The following is an 18,765-nucleotide window of genomic DNA, read 5'->3' on the forward strand; positions in this document are numbered from 1 at the left end:
TGGAATAAGTCCAATGAAAAATTTTAGAACAGTGAAAGAAAGACTTTTAAAAGAGTTTAAAATGATTTTAAAAACCAAATGAGAGGAATAGAGGGGGGAAATGAGAAAAGAAGTGAAAGTTAAGGAAGAAAGATATGAAATCAGAATTGACAGCTTGATAAAAGAGATACAAAACCTTCTTGAAGAAAATAACTGCTGGAAAATTAGAATTGGCCAAATGAGAGATTAAGACATTTTTTTTAAATGTCAAAAGACTGGAAAAAATAGAAGAAAATGTGAAATATCTCATAGGAAAAAATAACTGACCTGGAAGACAGATTTGAATAGAGGTCATTTAAGAATCACTGAACAACGTGAAAGTCATAAACAAAAAGAGTCTAGATATCATATTTTAGGAACTCATAATAGAAAACTCCCTGGTCATCTTAGAACCAGAATTGAAAGGATCCACTGGTCATTTCCTAAAAGAATCTTCAAAATGAAAACAGGAATATTATAGCCAAAATACAGTCAAGGAAACAATTTTGCATGCATCCAGAAAGAAAAAATTTAGGAACAGAGGAGCCACAGAATGGATCACACAACATATAAAGGCCATAATTATAAAGGAGAGGAGAATTTGAAATATGATATTCCTGAAAGCAAAGGACCTAGGCTTAATCCAAGCATAACTTACCCAGTAAAACTGAGTTTAATCCTACAGGAGGAAAAATGGATATTTAACAAAATAGAGGATTTCCAAGAATTCCTCATGAAAAGACCAGAAATGAGTAGAAAACATGACATATAAGCACAAGAATCAAAAGGAAAGGTAAACATGAGTGGGCAATCATAACGGATTAAAACTACTTACATTCTTTATAGTCTCTATCTTTATTTTCTTATGTGGGGAGATGAAACATGTAGCCCCTCAGAATTCTACCATCATCATGGGTCACAGAAAAAGTAAAAAATTAGACAGAAATCCTTGGATATCTCTATATGTTTGAAGGATCTCAAAAAAAATGGCAAGGGTGGAGAAGAGGAACATATTGGGAGAGGGGAGAACAGAAAGGAAAAAGGGAGGAAAATATGTCACATAAATAGCATATGCAAAGAAGAGTTTCTACAACTAGGAGTGGACAGTGGGGGAACAAGTGACAACTGAACCCACTCTCACCTAAACTGGTTAAAGGAGGGAAGAATACTATCACATACAAAGAGTTGAGTACAGAAATACATCTTACTCAACAGGGGAACAGGAGACAAAGATGTTAAAAAAGAAGGTAGGGGAGTGCAATAAGAAGGAGGGTAGATTAAGGGAAATAGTAGCAAAAAATACTCTTAAAGAGGGAGAAGGGGAAAAAAAGGGGAGAGAATGTATAAGAGGAAAGGATGGGGGGACATACGCTTAATATAATCGTAAATGTAAGTGTGATGAATTCACCCATAAAACAAAAGAGGAGGGCAAAATGGATTAGAAACTAGAATCTAACAATTCATTTTATACAAGAAAGACACTTGAAAGAGACAGACTTAAAATAAGAGGCTAGAGCAGAATCTATTGTACTTCAGCTGAAGTAAAAAAGGCACAGGTATCAATCATGATATCAGAAAAAGAAAAGCAAAAATAGACCCAATAAAAAGAGATAAATGTAGGACAACAACATTTTACCGTAGACAATGAATTTATATCAATATTAAATATATATGTAACAAATAGCATAGCATTTAAATTCTTAAAGTAAAAAAAAAAAAACCTTAAATGAGTTACAAGAAGAAATCAACAATAAAACTATAATAGGAGACCTCAACTTATCCCTCAGACCTAGTATAATCTAACCAAAAAATAAATAAGAAAGAATTTAAGGGACTGAATAGAATTTTAGAAAAGTTAGATATGATAGAACTTTGAGGAAAATTGAATGGGAATAGAAAGGAGTAAAGAAAGGAGTAAGTTTGACATCCCTGTATTAGGGTATAAAAACCTCACAAACAAAAGTAGAAATATCAATTACATCTTTTACTAACCACAATGTAACAGAAATTATATTCAGTAAAGGTCCTTTGAGGAAAAGATCAAAAATGAATTGGAAACTAAATAACTTAATCCTAAAGAATGGGTTGGTAAAAGAACAAATCATATAAATAATCAAGTTTCATTAAAGATAATGACAACAACAAAACAACATATCAAAATTTGTGAGATGAAACTAATGCAGTACTCAGTGGAAAACATTTCTCTAAACATCTTCATCAATAAAAGAGGGAAAAAGCAGATCAATGAACTGGGCATCCAATTTTTTAAAAAACCTTAGAAAATCAACAAATTGAAACACCTCAATTAAACACCAAAAGAGAAATCCTGAAAAATTGAAAGTGAGATTAATAATATTGAGAGGAAAAAAAAACAAAACAAAGAATTAATAAATAAAACTAGGAACTCTTTTTTTATTTTTTTATTTTTTTTAAACTAGGAACTCTTTAAAAAAATAGACAAGCCATTAGCCAACTTGATTAAGAAAAAGAAAATCAAATTGTCAGTATAAAAAAAATGAAAATGGTAAATTCAGAACCAATAAAGAAGAAAAAAAGTAATTATTAAGAGCTGGATTATGGAGCAAGCAAGGATGTTTCAGAAAAACATCTACTTCTGCTTCATTGACTACAGTAAAGCCTTTGACTGTATGGTTCACAACAAAATGTGGCAAGTCTTTAAAGAGATGGGAATACTAGATCATCTTACTTGACTCCTAAGAAACCTGTATGTGGGTCAAGAAGCAACAGTTAGAAATGAATATGGAGCAACTGATTGATTTAAGATTGGGAAAGGAGTATGACAAGGCTGTATATTATCACCTTATTTATTTAACTTATGTGCAGAGTATATGCCAGGCTGGACAAATCAAAAGCTGGAATTCAGGGTAATGGGAGAAATAGCAGCAATCTCAGATATGCAGATGATGCCAAGTTGATGGCAGAAAGTGAAGAGGAATGAAGAATCCTCTTGATGAGGGTGAAAGAGGAGAGTGTAAAAGCTGGCTTGAAGCTTAACATTAAAAGAACTAAGATCATGGCAACTGATCCCATCACTTCCTGGAAAATAGAGGGAGAAGAAATGGAAGCAGTGTCAGATTTTATATTCTTAGACTTAAAGATCACTGCAGTTGATGACTGTAGCCATGAAATTAAAAGACAGTTGCTCCTTGGAAGGAAAGCTATGGCAAGTCTGGACAGCATACTAAAAAGCAAGAGACATCATCTTACAGCCAAAGCTATGGTTTTTCCAGTAGCAACGTATGGCTGGCTATGAGAGTTGGACTGTAAGAAAAGCTGAGTACTGCAGAATCAAAGCTTTTCAATTGTGGTGCTAGAGAAGAAAAACTAATCAAAATAATTAACAACTTCAGCCAAGTTGCAGGATATAAAATAAATTCACAAAAATTACCTGCATTTCTGTATATTACCAACAAAATTCGGTAGGAAGAAAATGAGAAATTCTATTTAAAATAACTACAGACAGTTTAAGATATCTGGAAGTCTACCTGCCAAGACACACAAAGAAACTACATGAACATAATTACAAAACACGCTTCACACAGATCTAAATATTTGGAGAAATATTAATTGTTCATGGATAAGCTAAGCCAATACAATAAAAATTACAATACTACCTAAATTAATTTACTTATTTAGTGCCATATCAGACTACCAAAGGATTACATTAAAGAGCTAGAAAAAATAACAAAATTAACTAGAAGAATAAAAGGTCAAGAATATTAAAGGAATTAATGAAAAAAAATGGGAAGGGAATCTAGCAGCACCACATCTCAAACTATACTACAAAGCTATAATCATCAAAACAATTTGGTACTGGATAATAAACAGAGAGACTCATCAGTAGAGAGATTAGGTGCACAATATACAGAAGCAAATGACTACAGTAATATCATTGTTTGACGAATCCAAAGATCCCTGCCATTGGGGTAAGAATTTACATGAATTGATGCTGAATGAAGTGAGCAGAACCAGAATACTGTACACAGTAACAGCAACATTGCCCAAGGATCAGCTTTGACAGACTTAGCTCTTCTCAGCAATACAATGATCTAAGACAATTTCAAAAGAATCATGATGGAAAATGCTATCCACATGGAGAGAAAGAACTATGGAGTCTGAATGCAGATTCTTTCTCATGGTTTTTCTCTTTCGCTCTGATTCTTCTTTCACAACATGACTAATGTGGAAATATGTTTAATATGATTGTACATGTATAGCCTGCATCAGATTGCTTGCCAACTCAGGGAGGGGTGAGGGGAAGGAGGGAAGGAGAAAAGGAGAAAAAAAAATGCAACTCAAAATCTTGAAAATGTTGAAAACTAAAAAACTAAATTAAATTCTAAAAAGTTAAGTGTTGACTTTGGACAGAATAGTCTGAATTGAAGGATGAGGTCAGAAGCCAGATTGCAAAGACTGAGATGAGTGAGAGGAGAAAAAAATAGAAATGAGTGAAGGCAACCTTTTCTATGAATGGCTGATAATATTTTTGCCTTACATGTAGTGGATAGGATTTTTGTTTGTTTTATATCTCTCACTATAATATGAGATTTGCAAACTGAAAAGCCAGAATCAAATATTACATAGAAGCTCAACTGTGTCATTCTTTGCCTCCATGCTTTTACCAGTCACCTGATGTTCAACAGTAATGACAGAATCAATCAGTAAGCATTTATTAAGCACCTACTACCCGGCAGGCACTATTCTAGGCACTGAGGAAACAAAGACAAAAATTAAACAGTCCATTCCCTCAAGGAATTTATATTTATATTCTCGAAAATCCAATCCTCACCTGCAAATACGTAACTCCCCTAACATCAAACACTGGCAAATAGAACTAATCCTTGTCCAGCTGCTGGGAATAGCTTAATTTCTCACATCCTCCCCAAAGTCTTTTGGTAGGATATTTATCTTTCTCTAGAAAACAAAGACCTGCCAGATCACAGACTGCATTTCATCCAGACCTTGTTGCTAAGAAACTTTTCCATCTCTAGGCTTCGATATATTTATCATCCGTAAAATGTGAACATTGCAACCACTTTATATCAAGTTACTTTATATTGCAATGGTCCTGTAAGAATACAAATAAGCTTCAAAGACAGTAGAGTTTCTCTTTTAAATTTACCTCTGAGTTAGAAATAATGCCTAAATGACAAAAAGCTTACAGTGTTAGGAGACTGGAAACCTGGTATGGTCTAAGTATTTTATTAACCATAAAGGGGGGCTTAAATAAAGCAATTTAAATCCATCTTCAGCAGAAGTTTGCCTTATGTGTAAGGATGGAGCGATATTTTTTGTCAGATTCCATTACCAAACCCTCCCCCCAACACCAAAGAGATTAGATCACACAAAGTGCAACACAGCAGAAGCTTGCTAATTGCTAAAAGTAGTAGGCTACTGCATTTAGAACAATCTGTTTCTTAATATTTTCAGCAGAACCCAGGGTTCAACTAGGTTTCCATAAAGATTTTTTTCTACAAAGATTAATAAGTTCCTAATGTTAAATTATATGAAGTATGGGATAAACAAGGATTTTTTACTAGAATTGAATAATTTAGATTCACAAGGACATGTAATTGTGGCTTTAAAATCATAAGCTGGGAAAAAAACAAAACAGTGTGTGGTGAGTCAGAGATCCTGATAATAAGAGTGATTTATTATTAGAAGCAGCCTAATTACAAAGCTCTCTGCAAGACAACACCTAAGGTTTGGGGTGGGTACACTGTGCTCTCTATTTGCTGAAGCAGCAGCACATTCAATAGGACCACTATGTTTAGAATAACAAGGAAAGTGGTCAGTCTAAAGTCAGAATATAAAATCATAGAATATTAGAGCAAGAAAAAAAGACTTAAGGAGCTGTCTAGTGGAATTCCTTCATTCTGCAAATGAAAACTGATACCTGTCCTCATGTAGTTATTTTTATCCTCATTTTACAGACACGGAAACTGAAAACTCAAACAAGTTAAAAGACTTACCCAAGATCATACAGCTAAAAGAACTGGGACTTCTTATTGCCTTCCTCTACATTCAGGAAGGTGTTTCCAGTACAGCTTTGCTATTTTTTCTCCAATTCCCTAATTTTATGTAGGGCAAATGAGATTTGCTGTATAATACTATTTGACAACATGTCAGTTCCACACTCTTTTCACCACACCATATTTTCGCTCCAAGAACTGGCAAAATGATAAGTCAATGGGGAAATGAATCTTTTTTTACTACAATATTTTCTGAAATATATCGGTTTTATTCACTGAGGCACCACTATCCTCTTCTGTGAATGCTGAAAAACCAACTCAGCTTTAGCACAGGGTTTGTCTACAACCCCAGAAGTCATCCTGAGTAATGGAGGCCCCTGGACAAAGGGCAGACTTGAATGAGCTGCTACATTAAGGAACTTTGGCCAGCCTCTTTCTCCCCCTCCCCTGTTTTACAGATAAGGAAACTGAGGGCAAAGGGCAGTTAAGTGACATATCCAAGATTACACATGTAAGCTACAGAGACATGGTTTGAGCCTGTATCCTTTGACTATAACATTAGTGAGCTCTCCCCTGTGCTACCAAGCTTTGATACTTATACTGTTAGGAAGTTTGTGCATGAACTTCAAGCTAAGAAAGGTGCCATGAAGGGTTCTAGTCAAGCCTAGCTCTCCCAAGACACATCTGTTAGCAAGGAAGGAATGTCATGTGAAACAAAACAACCAAAGAAAAACAAGCACCTCTAACAGAGGCCTCCTCATAGATGAAAATGCAAGGAAACGAGCCGCTGGTATAATCTCCCCGGGGCTGCTTCTGAGCCCACAACCTGAAGCTATGACCTTAGAATAGGTCAAGGAAATGTTCTAAGCCCATCACTACCAGTCTGAGGATAGTTCAAGAAACTAGACTAAAGTCAGCATAATCTGAGTAAGGCCATTGCAAAGTATGAAGCCTGAAGCTCTAGATCTATGGGAGGTAATTAATTACACATGGAAACAGACAAGATCAGCGCAACCAGGGTTGGGAGATGTCCAAAAGACTGCCAAAAGCTGCAGATTGCAGCAGTGAATGGATCTTTCCTTAATATGGTAAACAGCATTTACCTAAAACAAAAAGCTAGTATTATCTGTAATGGAAAAATGCTAGAGGTCTTTCCAGTAATATCAGGGGTTAAAAAAAAGAAAAAGATGTCCTTTGTTAGCGTGATTATTTAATATAGCTCTAATAAAGAAAAGTAATTCAGGGAATGAGCATTGACAAAGTAAAAACAAAATGCAACTTTTTGAAAAGATAGTGATTTTCTTACAGAACACTAAAGATTTAAATGAAAATGGCACAGATGACACAAAATGGCAAGATATAAAATAAATTCATACAAACCATCTTTCAATACATTACTCTCAAAACCAAGCAGAAAGAGACAGAAAAAGAAACTTCCTTTGAAATAGCTATAGAGTTTGTAAGATACTTAGAAGTACACTTACCAAGGCAAAGGGATTGTGTAAAAATAACTAAAACACTTTTTACAGAAGTAGAAAGGACTTAATGGAAAAGAAAAAGTGAATAGGAAAGGGCACTGTATCTCATCTTTCCTATTGCCTTTGAGGGAACTACTGTTATCCCAGGCATCCTGGCCAACTTTAGTGTTATACTTGACTTCTCATCTTTCCTCACCCCACATATCCAATCAGTTGTAAAATCTTACCATTTTTACTTTTATGGGATTTCTTTTATGTCCTCTTTTCTCTAGTACCATAGCCACCACAAAAGTACAGGCCCTCATCACCTCTCACTTGGACTATTTGTAACAGCTTTCTAATTAGTTTTCCTGCCTCAAGTTTCTCACCATACAAATTCATCCTTCACTCAGCTGTTAAAAGTGATTTTCCTAAAGCATAGGTCTGACCTATCGGCTCCCTATTAACCTTCAGAATAAAATATAAAGTCCAAAGCTTGGCCTCTTACTAGGTTTTTAACCTACTTATGTTTTACTCCTCTCTACGCACCTTATGATCCAGTTTCACTGGCCAACTTGCTGTTCCTCATACAGATACTTCCCCCGTTCCTGAAATACTCTGCCCCCTTACTTTTGCCTCTTAGCTTCCCTTGCTTCTTTCAAAACTAATACCAACTTCCACCTTTTGCAGGTCTTTCCCAGTCCTCCCTCCCCAACTACTGTCTGTCCTCTGAGATTACCTTCCTTCCACTATGTATGTATCATTAGCATGTATGTGTGTGTGTGTATGTCTTTTGATTTACATATTGCCTGCCCCCTTTGAGTGGGAGCTCCTTGAAGGCAGGCTCAGTGTTTCTGCTGTTCTGTGTATCCCATCGCTTAGCACTGTACCTGGCAAACAGCGCAAAATTAATAAATTCCTGTGGACTTGAGAAGAAAAAACTAGATCATATTAGCTACACAAGACACAAAACCAACCAAAATGAGTAGGAATGTTTCATAACTAGAAGGATTATGAATACTAGTGAGAATTCACTATTCTACAAAACTGCTTAGAAAATGGGAGAGAAGCCTGGCAAATTAAACTTTTAGGCCAACAAGTGACACCATATAGCACGATAAGCTCTAAAAGGATACATGGTCTTTAAACAAATGGTCATATAACAAATAAATTAGAGGTACAAGAAAGGGTACATTTTTACTAATGGATATGGTAAGAGGTCTTGACCAAACAAGGGACACAGGATCACAAGATAAGACGGACAATTTTTATTACATAAAATTGAAAGGTTTTTTTGGTTCATTTTTTATACCAGGTGTGATATACATTACTGTAATCTCAGCTATTGGGCAGGCTGAGCTCAGTGGATTTCTTGGGAATTATGAGCTATAGTGGATTATGCTGATATGATGTCTACACTAAACTTCACATCATTATGGTATACCCCTGGGAGTGGGGGACCACCGAGTTTCCTAAAAAGAGGAAAATACCTGTGGGTAGCCCCTCTACTTCCAGCTTGGATAAGAGGGGGAGATCAAGTCTTTAAAAAATAAAAAAGGAAGTTTTGCACAAATAAAATCAGTGCAGTAGAAATTAGAAAGTAAAGAGTTAACTGGGAAAAATCTATGCAGTAAATTTATCATTAGATTTCTTTCATATTTGAAAGATACATAGGGAACTAATATAAATGTGTAAGAATAAGAACCAGTAGATCAATGATAAAAGGGTAAGAACAGGCAATTCTCAAAAGAAGGCAAATTATCAAGAACTCCACTGAAAAATGTTCTGAATCACTAACAATAAGGGAAATGCAATTTAAAACAACTCTGAGATTATAGCTCTTATCCATCGTTTTAGGAAAGATGACAAATAAGGAAAATACCCACTGTTGGAAGGACTACAAGAGGATCCTAATGCACTCTTGGCTAAGCTATGAATTAGGCCAAACATTCTGTAAAGTAATTTGGAAGTATATCCATAAAGTCATAAATTGTATATGTCCTTTGACCCAGAAATACCACTACTAGAAAAGAGATCAAAGAAAAGAGAGAAAAGACAGATATTTTCATTTCCTCTTCTCTTTTTCACTCCTCAACTCTTTGTGATCTATCTTGGACCTCATTATTCCACTGAAATACCTTGAAACTCTCTTACTGTCCAAATCAGATGGTCTTTCTTCAGTCTTCATTCTTTTTAATGGATAATGTTGCATTTGACACTGATGACCACCCTCTTTACCGGGATACTTACTCTCGCTTCTCTGGGCTTTCCTGACATTATCCTCTCCTGGTAATCCCACTACCTGTCTAACCACTATTTCTATTTCTCCCTTGCCAGTTCATCATCCAGAATATGTACCTTAACTATATGTGTTCCCAAGTCTCCATCCTAGATTATCTACTCTCTTCTCTATACACTCGCTCAGCGATATTATAAGCTCCCACTGGCTTAATTATTATCTATGCTGATGACTCTCAGATGTATTTATCCAGCCCAGTCTCTCCACTAAACTTCAATCCTACATCACCAATTGCCCATGGGACATTTCAAATGGAATGTCCTGGACAGATCATGTGTAAGGAAAATAAAAAAGGTCAATTTGGCTATATAAAAGAATTTAGGAGACATAATGTCTATCCTCCATTGCAAGAATGTATTCCTCTTCACCTATGCCTCAAAGAATTCCTCTCTTCTTCAAAATATAGCTAACACATCTTCTATGTGAAAGTTTTACAATTTTACCCTGCTAGGGCCTGACATTTAATTACCTTGTATTTATTCTCTTTATTCTGTATATACTTAAATGTATCTTTATTGTCTTGCTCCTTATAGCTCCTTGTGAATAGATATTATTTCATTCATTGGATTTATATTTGTAGTACCTCCCACAGTGCCTGGAACATAAGAGGAACTTAATAAATACTTATTAATATATTGATACAGTCATATACCATAATTTTTCAACTATCCCCAATTTATGGGCACCTCTTTAGTTACCAGTTCTTTGCTAAAGTGCTGCTTTAAAAGTTTTTATTTGTATGATTACTTTTATCTCCTTGGGGTTTAATCCTAGAATACAGTAAGAGATTAAAACATATGTATTGATTGATTGTGATGTAAGAATAAAATATGGAAAAAAGTACCAATGAAATATTAAAATACATGGAAGAGAGTAAAAGAAAGTTCAGGATACACAAACAGGTAAAGTAGTGTAACAGCTAATGTGTTAAATTTAATGTATACTTAAACTACAAGGTATACTTTATATATATATATATATTTTCATGGTATCATGTGAAATTCTACTTTTCTTGTCTTTTTGTATGAGAAAATAAACATTTGTTAAGTTCATAATAATAAAAGAGGAACTTTTAAAAAATAAAGAGAAATGGTAGAATTGGTGAAGGAAAAGTCACAAAACAAACTGCAGATTCATAGTGTTGATCATAAAGGAGAGGTAAGAAAGAGAAAAGAAAGGTAAGAACTAGAACTTAGTTTTGATCTTTGTGAAGAGGAGAAAGATAATGGAGTATGATTAAAAATTGCTAGTGGTGATCATACTCTCTTTTGTCACTTTTGTCTGTGTAAAAGGTGTTAAGGGGGACCAAAGGGAGAAGATATTACAATAGGATATGATTGAGTAAAAAAATTAAGAAACTTAACTGAAAAGGTGAATAGAATGAACTTGTAAAACTCAAGAGGGTAGCAGAATGGATTAAAAAGAAGATTCAATGATATATTTTGCAACAAAAAAAGACAACTGAAAACATAAATATTTACACAGATTTTAAATAAAAAAATGGAGTAGAATTTATAATGTCCCAGACAAGTTAAAAAATCTGAGGTGTCAATCATGATCTCAGACAAGGCCATAGCAAAAATAGACATGGTTAAAAGAGATAAGAAAGAAAACTACATTATGCTTAAAGGCATCATAAATAATTAAGTAATGTCAATAATTAATGTATATGCACCAGATGGCATAGCATTTAAGTACTTAAAGGGAAAGTTAATGGACAACTAAATTATAATAGTCTAGGACCACAATGTGCCCTTTTCAGACCTAGACATATCTTTAAAAAAATAGATAAATTAAGTAGAAGGTAAGGATTTTAAAAGCTATATATAATAGATTTCTGGGGATACTGAATTTGAATCAAAAGGAACATACATATTTCTCGGTTATATATGGCACCTTTACAGAAACTGCATATTTCAAGAGCAAGAAAACCTCATAATTAAATGCAAAAAAAATATTAAACACATTTTTACTATCTAAAATATCATAAAAATATAATTAATAAAGAGCATTTGAACAAAAGACTCAAACCTTAATAGAGGCTAAATAATTTATGCCCAAGGAATGTGAGAACCATAGAACAATTTGTGGAAATAGTAGATACTTTCATAAATGAAAATGACAATAGCGAGACAGCATACCAAAGCTTTTGTGATCCAGTCAAATTTTAGGAAAATTTAGATTCCTAAATACTTTCATCAACAGATAATAAAAATAACATCAATTGTTGGGCAAGCAACTAAAAAAAGTAGAAAAGAAATATTTTCTAAAGCACACAAATAAACACAAAATAGAAATTCATCAAATCAATAATTTTTAACAATGTCATAATGAAAAAAAGAATTGAAAACAGATAAAGAAGAAATTTTAAAAGCTAAAAACTATGTTAGCAATTTATATGGCAACAAAACCGTTAAATGAAATGGAGGAATGTTTATGAAATAAGAAAATGCTGAGATTAATAGAAGAAATAAAGAGTTGAAATAACTCAATCTCACAAAAAGAGCTCAAACAAAATATATAAAAGAACTAGAAAGAAAACAAGGATGAGATGGACTTATTCTGTTCTATTAAATATTAAAACAACTTAAATAGTCACAAATTGTTTACAAAAATCAAGAAAGAATTTATTCTACCAAAATCCTGAGACAACACTTAAGCCAGAAAGAGATAAACCAGAAAAAGAAAATGACATACCACTATCACTAATGAACATCGATGCAAAAATATTGAATAAAATATGAACAAAGAGGTTACAACAATATATTAAAAATATTATCCACTATGAGCAGGCTGAGTTTATGCCAGGAATGAAGGACTGATTTAAAATTAGAAAAACCATAAAAACAGACCATGTTAATAGAAACAGACAAAAAACCCCACCCCACATTTTATTACTAGATACAACAAAAATCTGACAAAGAACCCAATTTATATTAAAAAAAATTTTTAAAGCATAGAAATAAATAGACCTTTTCTTAACATTGTAAACCATTTCTATTTTTAAAACCAAGAGTTAGCATTATCTATAGTTGAAAAATGTCTTCCAAGAAGCTAAGGAATAAAGCAAAGATGTCTACTGTCACCATTATTATTTGATATAATTGTAGAAATCTTAGCTATAGCAATAAGACAAGAAAAAGAAATTGTGGTAATAAACACAGGCCATTGAAAAGAAGGAAGAAGTGAGCAAAACTCTCAATTCCTCCAGGAGAATTTTGAGGGCAATGAAGCAGCTGTAATGACTTTCAAGTGCCACACTTAAGACAAAGTATCTTCAAAATGTTTCACTTATCTCTCCCCAATCATCTATCTTAGTAACAGCTCCTTCCTCAAATTATTTTTTATTTGCTTCTCAGTTTACCTGCTGTAGAATGATGGTTTCTAGAAGGCAATAAATCAACAAACACTTATAAAGTACCACTTGTGCCAGGATTTCAACTACAAAAACAAAAGCAAAACAGCCACTACCCTAAAAAAACTCAGTTCTTAATGGGATTGGGAGGGAAAGATGGATGCACATATATAAATATAGACAAAACACAGTGCCTTGACAGCAAAGGCACTAGCACCTAGGGGGACTGGATAGGACCTAGGAAAGGCCTCATGTGAAAGGTGATACTTGAGCTCAGTCTGAAAGATTCCAAGAGGCAGGCCAGTAAAGAGGCACTGAGGAGGGGATGCAAGGAAGAACAGCAAGAATGCCTATCTGGCTAGACCATAGAATATGTAAATTAAAATAAGGCATAATAAGGCTAGAAAGGTAGAATGGGGTTAGGTGGTAAAGAGCTTTAAATGATAAATGAAGGAAATTATATTTCATGTTTAAGGTAACAGGAAACCACTGGAGTTGATTGTGTGTGTGCCACAGTGAGAACTGCGCTTCCCCCAAAGCACTAGCATTTGTGTAGAGTATGGGTTACAGTGGGGTGCAACTTGGGGGAGGGTGATTAATCGGGGTAATATTGTAATATACAGGTGTGAGGTGATGAGGGCCTGTAACAAAGGAGTGGCAGTGTCAGAGGAGAGAGAATGGTATGTATATGTGAGATGTTACAAAGGTAGAATTGATAGGACTTGGTAAGGGAGTAGATATGTGTGAGGTGAGTGAGTGGGGTGAATGAGAGGCAAAGATGACAGCTAGGTTGTGAGTCTGTGTGACTGAAAGGATAGTGATGCTCTCAACAGTTAAGAAGGTAGTTAGGAACAAAAGGGCTTGATGTGGGGGCAGGACCTGGATGAAGATCCAGCAAAGGAGAATGGGAAGGAATAGCTGTACAGGTGGATGAAGAACCAGGAGAGAACAGTGTCACAAAATCCTAATGAGAAGAGAATATCAAGAAGACAGTGATGTACAGTGTCGAAGGCTGAAGAAAGATACGAGTTTTCTCACAATTGTACACCTCAAGCAACCCATTTGTCTTATCTGAAAACTGGCCCCATACTTATCAATCAGTTATTGTTTCCATGTTCACCGACACTTGAGGGAGTGGGACACCTCTTTTTCTAATTTCGGGGAATTGTACCTGTTCACTGTCCCCCTCCCAACTTGCAAAGTCCCTAATCTTTCTACCAATTAGAAATCAGATTGCCTAATGTTGTACCCCTGTTAATTGTTTTCTTTTAATCAACTGGTGTTATTTGATTGTTTTTAACGTATAAAAGTCTGTCTCCCCCTGTATTTGGGATCCAGCCTTAAGGTGAGGAAGAGGCCTGGTCCTGAGATCCTGGGTAATTGGCATGCCTTGCTTAATGAATCAATATGCTTGGAAGCTCAAGCCTTTGTTTCCCCAGTCACTTCATCTTTCACTTACCACACTTCTTCATGTGAGACAGGGTTGAAGAATGATAAAATAGAAGGGAAAGGTATCCAAGTGGAGGAAGAGGGAGAGGTGGAAAGAGGATTCTTTCCACAGATGACCTCATTTTTTCAGTGAAATATAAGGAAAGGGTCTTAGCTGAGAGAGTGTGGGGTAGGGGTACTGGGAGAAATTTGAGGAGGGTTAGAAAAGCTGATGTGGTAAGTGGGGTAGTGAATCAATTTAGGTAGAAGCTGCTATGCCGCAGAAAGGGCCTATTTGAGATTATATAACATAAGTTTGTAGCAGATCCAGTCAGCATGGTTTCATGATTTTCTCCAGCTTCATTCTGCTGCAGGAAAACAGGAAAGAAGGCAACGGATTGTTGTTTCTGCTATCTCCCACATATCTGGGTGTCCCCATCTCATCTTATATGGCCTATCTCCTTCTGCTGAAGTGTTTTCATAGCCTAATTCAGCTGTCACCACCTTGAATCTTTCTCTTACATCATCTCTCACTTCACCTCCAAATGAGAATTATCTTTCTTCAAATTTCTCATAGTGCTTTCTTGGACCTTTCTTTTGTTCTTCTTATTCTCCCTTGTAGCTCGATCATTTATGTACGTGCTATCTTCTTCCCACCTCCACCACCATTAGATTATATAAAGTCTGAGAGACTTGAGACTATGTCCGATGTGTCTTTTAGCTTCACTGACTAGTACAATGCTGAATACATAGTAGGCAATTTAAAATGTTTTCTGAATTGGTTTGAAGTACATGAGGGTTCTCAGGGGAACAGAGATGATGGGGTAGATCTGTGTCTGGTTCTCATTCATGATTTCATCAATGGACCTAAATTTGCTAACAGTTTTATATTCTTAGCCCTTGGGAAGACAATGGCTAGAAAAGATAAGTGGTCCTTGTGGGATTCTCTATCACAACCATCTATATTTTTGGGGGGCTAGCTTTACGTGATTCATTCTATCACAATAACGTATTTGTTTCAAATGGTTTATGATAAGCTTTAGTAAACAGCATGCAAAGAATAAAGAAGCATCTTATCAGCAACTGTCTCTCGGAAACATAAAATGTCATTAAAGCAGATCAACAGAATTGTTACAAAAAGATTGTTTTTATAACCATTTGCTTTAACATCATACATTTCTGTTCTAATGTTGTGAAAACTAATTTGCGTTTAAAGGAACAGAGATTCTGGGAGTCAGAACCATGTAAACAATCTTTTTCTCTCTTTCCTCATTCTTAGTCCTCCCCACCACCCCCCTTCTTAAATAAGAGAAATGTTTGTTGCAGTGTAGGTAGACCCAAATGTTTTAATGACTAGGCCAATTCACCAGGATAGAATGGTGCTAGGGAATGTCTTCTACTTTTTTCTCCTCTGAAAAGAGAATAAGGAACTATTATATACATGAGAAGAATGACTGTATTAAAAACTGTAAGAGGAAAGGGAAAAAGAAAATTGAAAGCATCCCCTATGCGAAAATGAGGTTTTCATGGGCATTATTATGCTAATTACTGCTAGAGCTATTGATCTTTTTAAACAAAATTCAATCAATATCAGGAGTGATGGAACCTGGAGTCAGGATAACACAAAGGGCAAATGCTTTTAACATAATGACACTGATCACAATTGGCTACAATAAGGCTCTCCATGTATTAATGTGTCTAGAAAAATGCATATAAGATACGGTAATAGCCTATCCAAATTTATTGTGTTTTCATGGTACAGTACAGAAAGTGCTACATATGGAGTCAGAGGACCTGAGTTTAAATCCTGAGCTATCTATAAAATAAGAGGAGGACTAGATAATTTATAAAGTCCCTTCTAGCTATAAATCTATGTATGATAACTACACTAAATGGTACATGATATTATTACCTCTTCTATACAATAGAATAACAAATGTAAATGTGTTCTACTCTCTTTTTTTCCACTCCTTTCTGATTATTCTAAATTTTCTTCATCCATTATCTGCAAAATTCTGTAGTGCAAAGAAAGGAAACAAGCAGAACACACCATCAGAAATTATAACATATAAAGCCAAATATATTTTAACACTTTTGAGAAAAATGGCCTTGAGTGTGAAAACATTAAATGCACTGAGGAAAATATAATGCAAAGTATATCTCAGACACATAGTTAAGCATTCTATATTTGGGGAATGCAATCATGCCTTTTATTTTCCACATCAGGTCATGGAAAGATAAAATTTTTAAGTAATAAGAAATGAGTAATATGTGTAGGTCTAATTCATTACAACAATGTGGGCTTCCACTGTCAGTTTTGACAAATTTTAGGTTCTTGCATTTATATTTTTCGCTAATCTTTTGCCATAAGTTTTACTGTATCATAAATTTTGTTTTTAAATCAGAAAATTCAAGTTTTACCAATTAGTTAAGATTATGCTTGTCAATGCATTCCAAGAAGGAAGCTGGGAGAGACAAATGCAGAAGAAGGCACTGCCTACCCCAGGTACTGCATTAAAGGGGAGAATAGTTGAAAAAAAAAATCACAAATCACAGTAGAAAGTAGAAAGGGCACCATAAAGTTTCTTCATCAGTAAAATAAGGATAATAACACATACGCTCTACCTGTTGCGAGAATTAAATGAGGTAATCTAAGTGAAAGTCCTATCTTTGAGTTAAACTGTAAGTGTTATGTAAATGACATTATTATACTATCATTTTCCATTTCTATTAGTCACAGTGAAAGAAGGTCTTTTTAGTCATTAAGTAAAGTCAATAAGCCTTTATTAAGTGCATACTATGCGCCAGGCCCTGTGTTAAACAAAGGGAAAACAAACAGAAGCAGAAAGAAAGGAAGATCCTGCCCTAAAGGAGCTGACATTCTACTAGAGGAAGACAACACACAAAAGGAAGCTGAAGAGCTAGATGGAGAGGGAAGAGATTAAGGGATACCTGGCAGGAGGACATGGTAAAGTCTGGAGTGCAGCCTGAAGAGGAATGAGGACATGGCTGGCTTGGGCATCCTTCTTAAGTGGAGGTTCTGGGAGAAGACATCTAATCAGAGGGAGAGAAAAGCACAAAGATGGAGGATGATTCCAATGTGTGAATTCTAGGGCTGGAATGAGCTTCCAGGATAGAGAGGTTTCTGGGGCATCGCCTTATTCTTTCCTTCCCTTTTCCCCATGTTCAAAGCTTCTCACTCTGAAATAGTAATTTATGAGAATGCAGGCCCCCAGTGAGCAAATTAGATCTATTGAGGGAGGATAGCTGAAAACTTTAAACTATGGCTGAATATCACCTATCTCTGAATATCTAAAGCTCCATCTGGGCTGCTCCCTGAATCTGGCACTCATATTCACAGGTTGGGTTCCCAGAGGGCAACTGCTACTCCATATTCTATAGTCCATGGATCTACACCTCTAACACTAGATAGCTCATGAGCCTCAACCAGTGTGCTTTCTAATAAAAGTCAGACAGCAATCACAGCTCACACGAAAGGCATTTACTAAGATGAAGATGTAAGAATAGTAGGTACACAATATTCCCCTCATAAACTAGATATTCTCTCCCACAAATATGATGAGTTAACATAAACTTAAGCAATATAAACAATAAGGTGCCTATGTAAGGAACATATGTGTCCCGGGACAATTCACAACTCCAGAAATGCAGTTACTGATGTCCTTTTTATTTTTGAGCAGTCTTTTCCTAGGTCCAATTCTCAATTTCCAGAATCAGCTCCCTTAGGAATTCAGTGCTGGCTCTCCTTTTCAAGTGGCTGCCTCTCTGTATCCATGTCTAGCTGGAGTATGTATCTCTGCCCTCCCAAGTGTGCTATGAATTCTCTCTACTTCACTTTACAGCTTCTAGATGAGGTGTCTCCCTCTGCGGCATTCTGCAGCTAGACATCACAACAGATGAGAGCTGACAAAAGAGAGGGAAGGAAATCCCCTCTTACCATCCAAGAGGTGAAGAGTTGAGTTCTTTTTACCTTCACTATCTCTAGTTTTCAAACACTGTGTTGTTTAAAGGAATGCTGGGACATGTCTAATAATTTGTTGTCCAATGATATTGTTCCATTCTGACTCGCTCAAGGGCTTGTTCAGATCTCATAAAATGTTCACCTCAAGTAGTTACATTTTTATACTTCGTTTACTTCGTTCTCATTATGGGCCTCTTTTCTATGATTAGGACCTGGGATTTCAAAGACCAACT

At 35.4% G+C, this 18,765-nt stretch overlaps 1 protein-coding gene across 9 annotated transcripts in view; it reads right to left on the reverse strand.

Annotated features, from left to right (window-relative positions):
* Nucleotides 1-18,765, reverse strand: part of SEMA4D (semaphorin 4D) — a 201,550-nt gene that overhangs the window by 88,384 nt on the left and 94,401 nt on the right. For 6 of the 9 annotated variants that reach the window (XM_036740943.1, XM_036740945.1, XM_036740944.1 and 3 more), the window contains exon 3: nucleotides 17,503-17,604. The exons of the other annotated variants lie outside the window; for them this stretch is intronic. The gene's annotated coding sequence lies outside the window, so the exon portion shown is untranslated. The remainder of the gene's footprint in view (nucleotides 1-17,502; nucleotides 17,605-18,765) is intronic. 9 annotated transcript variants of the gene reach the window in all.

This window comes from Trichosurus vulpecula, chromosome 1 (assembly GCF_011100635.1).
Source record: "Trichosurus vulpecula isolate mTriVul1 chromosome 1, mTriVul1.pri, whole genome shotgun sequence".
Lineage (NCBI taxonomy): Eukaryota > Metazoa > Chordata > Mammalia > Diprotodontia > Phalangeridae > Trichosurus > Trichosurus vulpecula.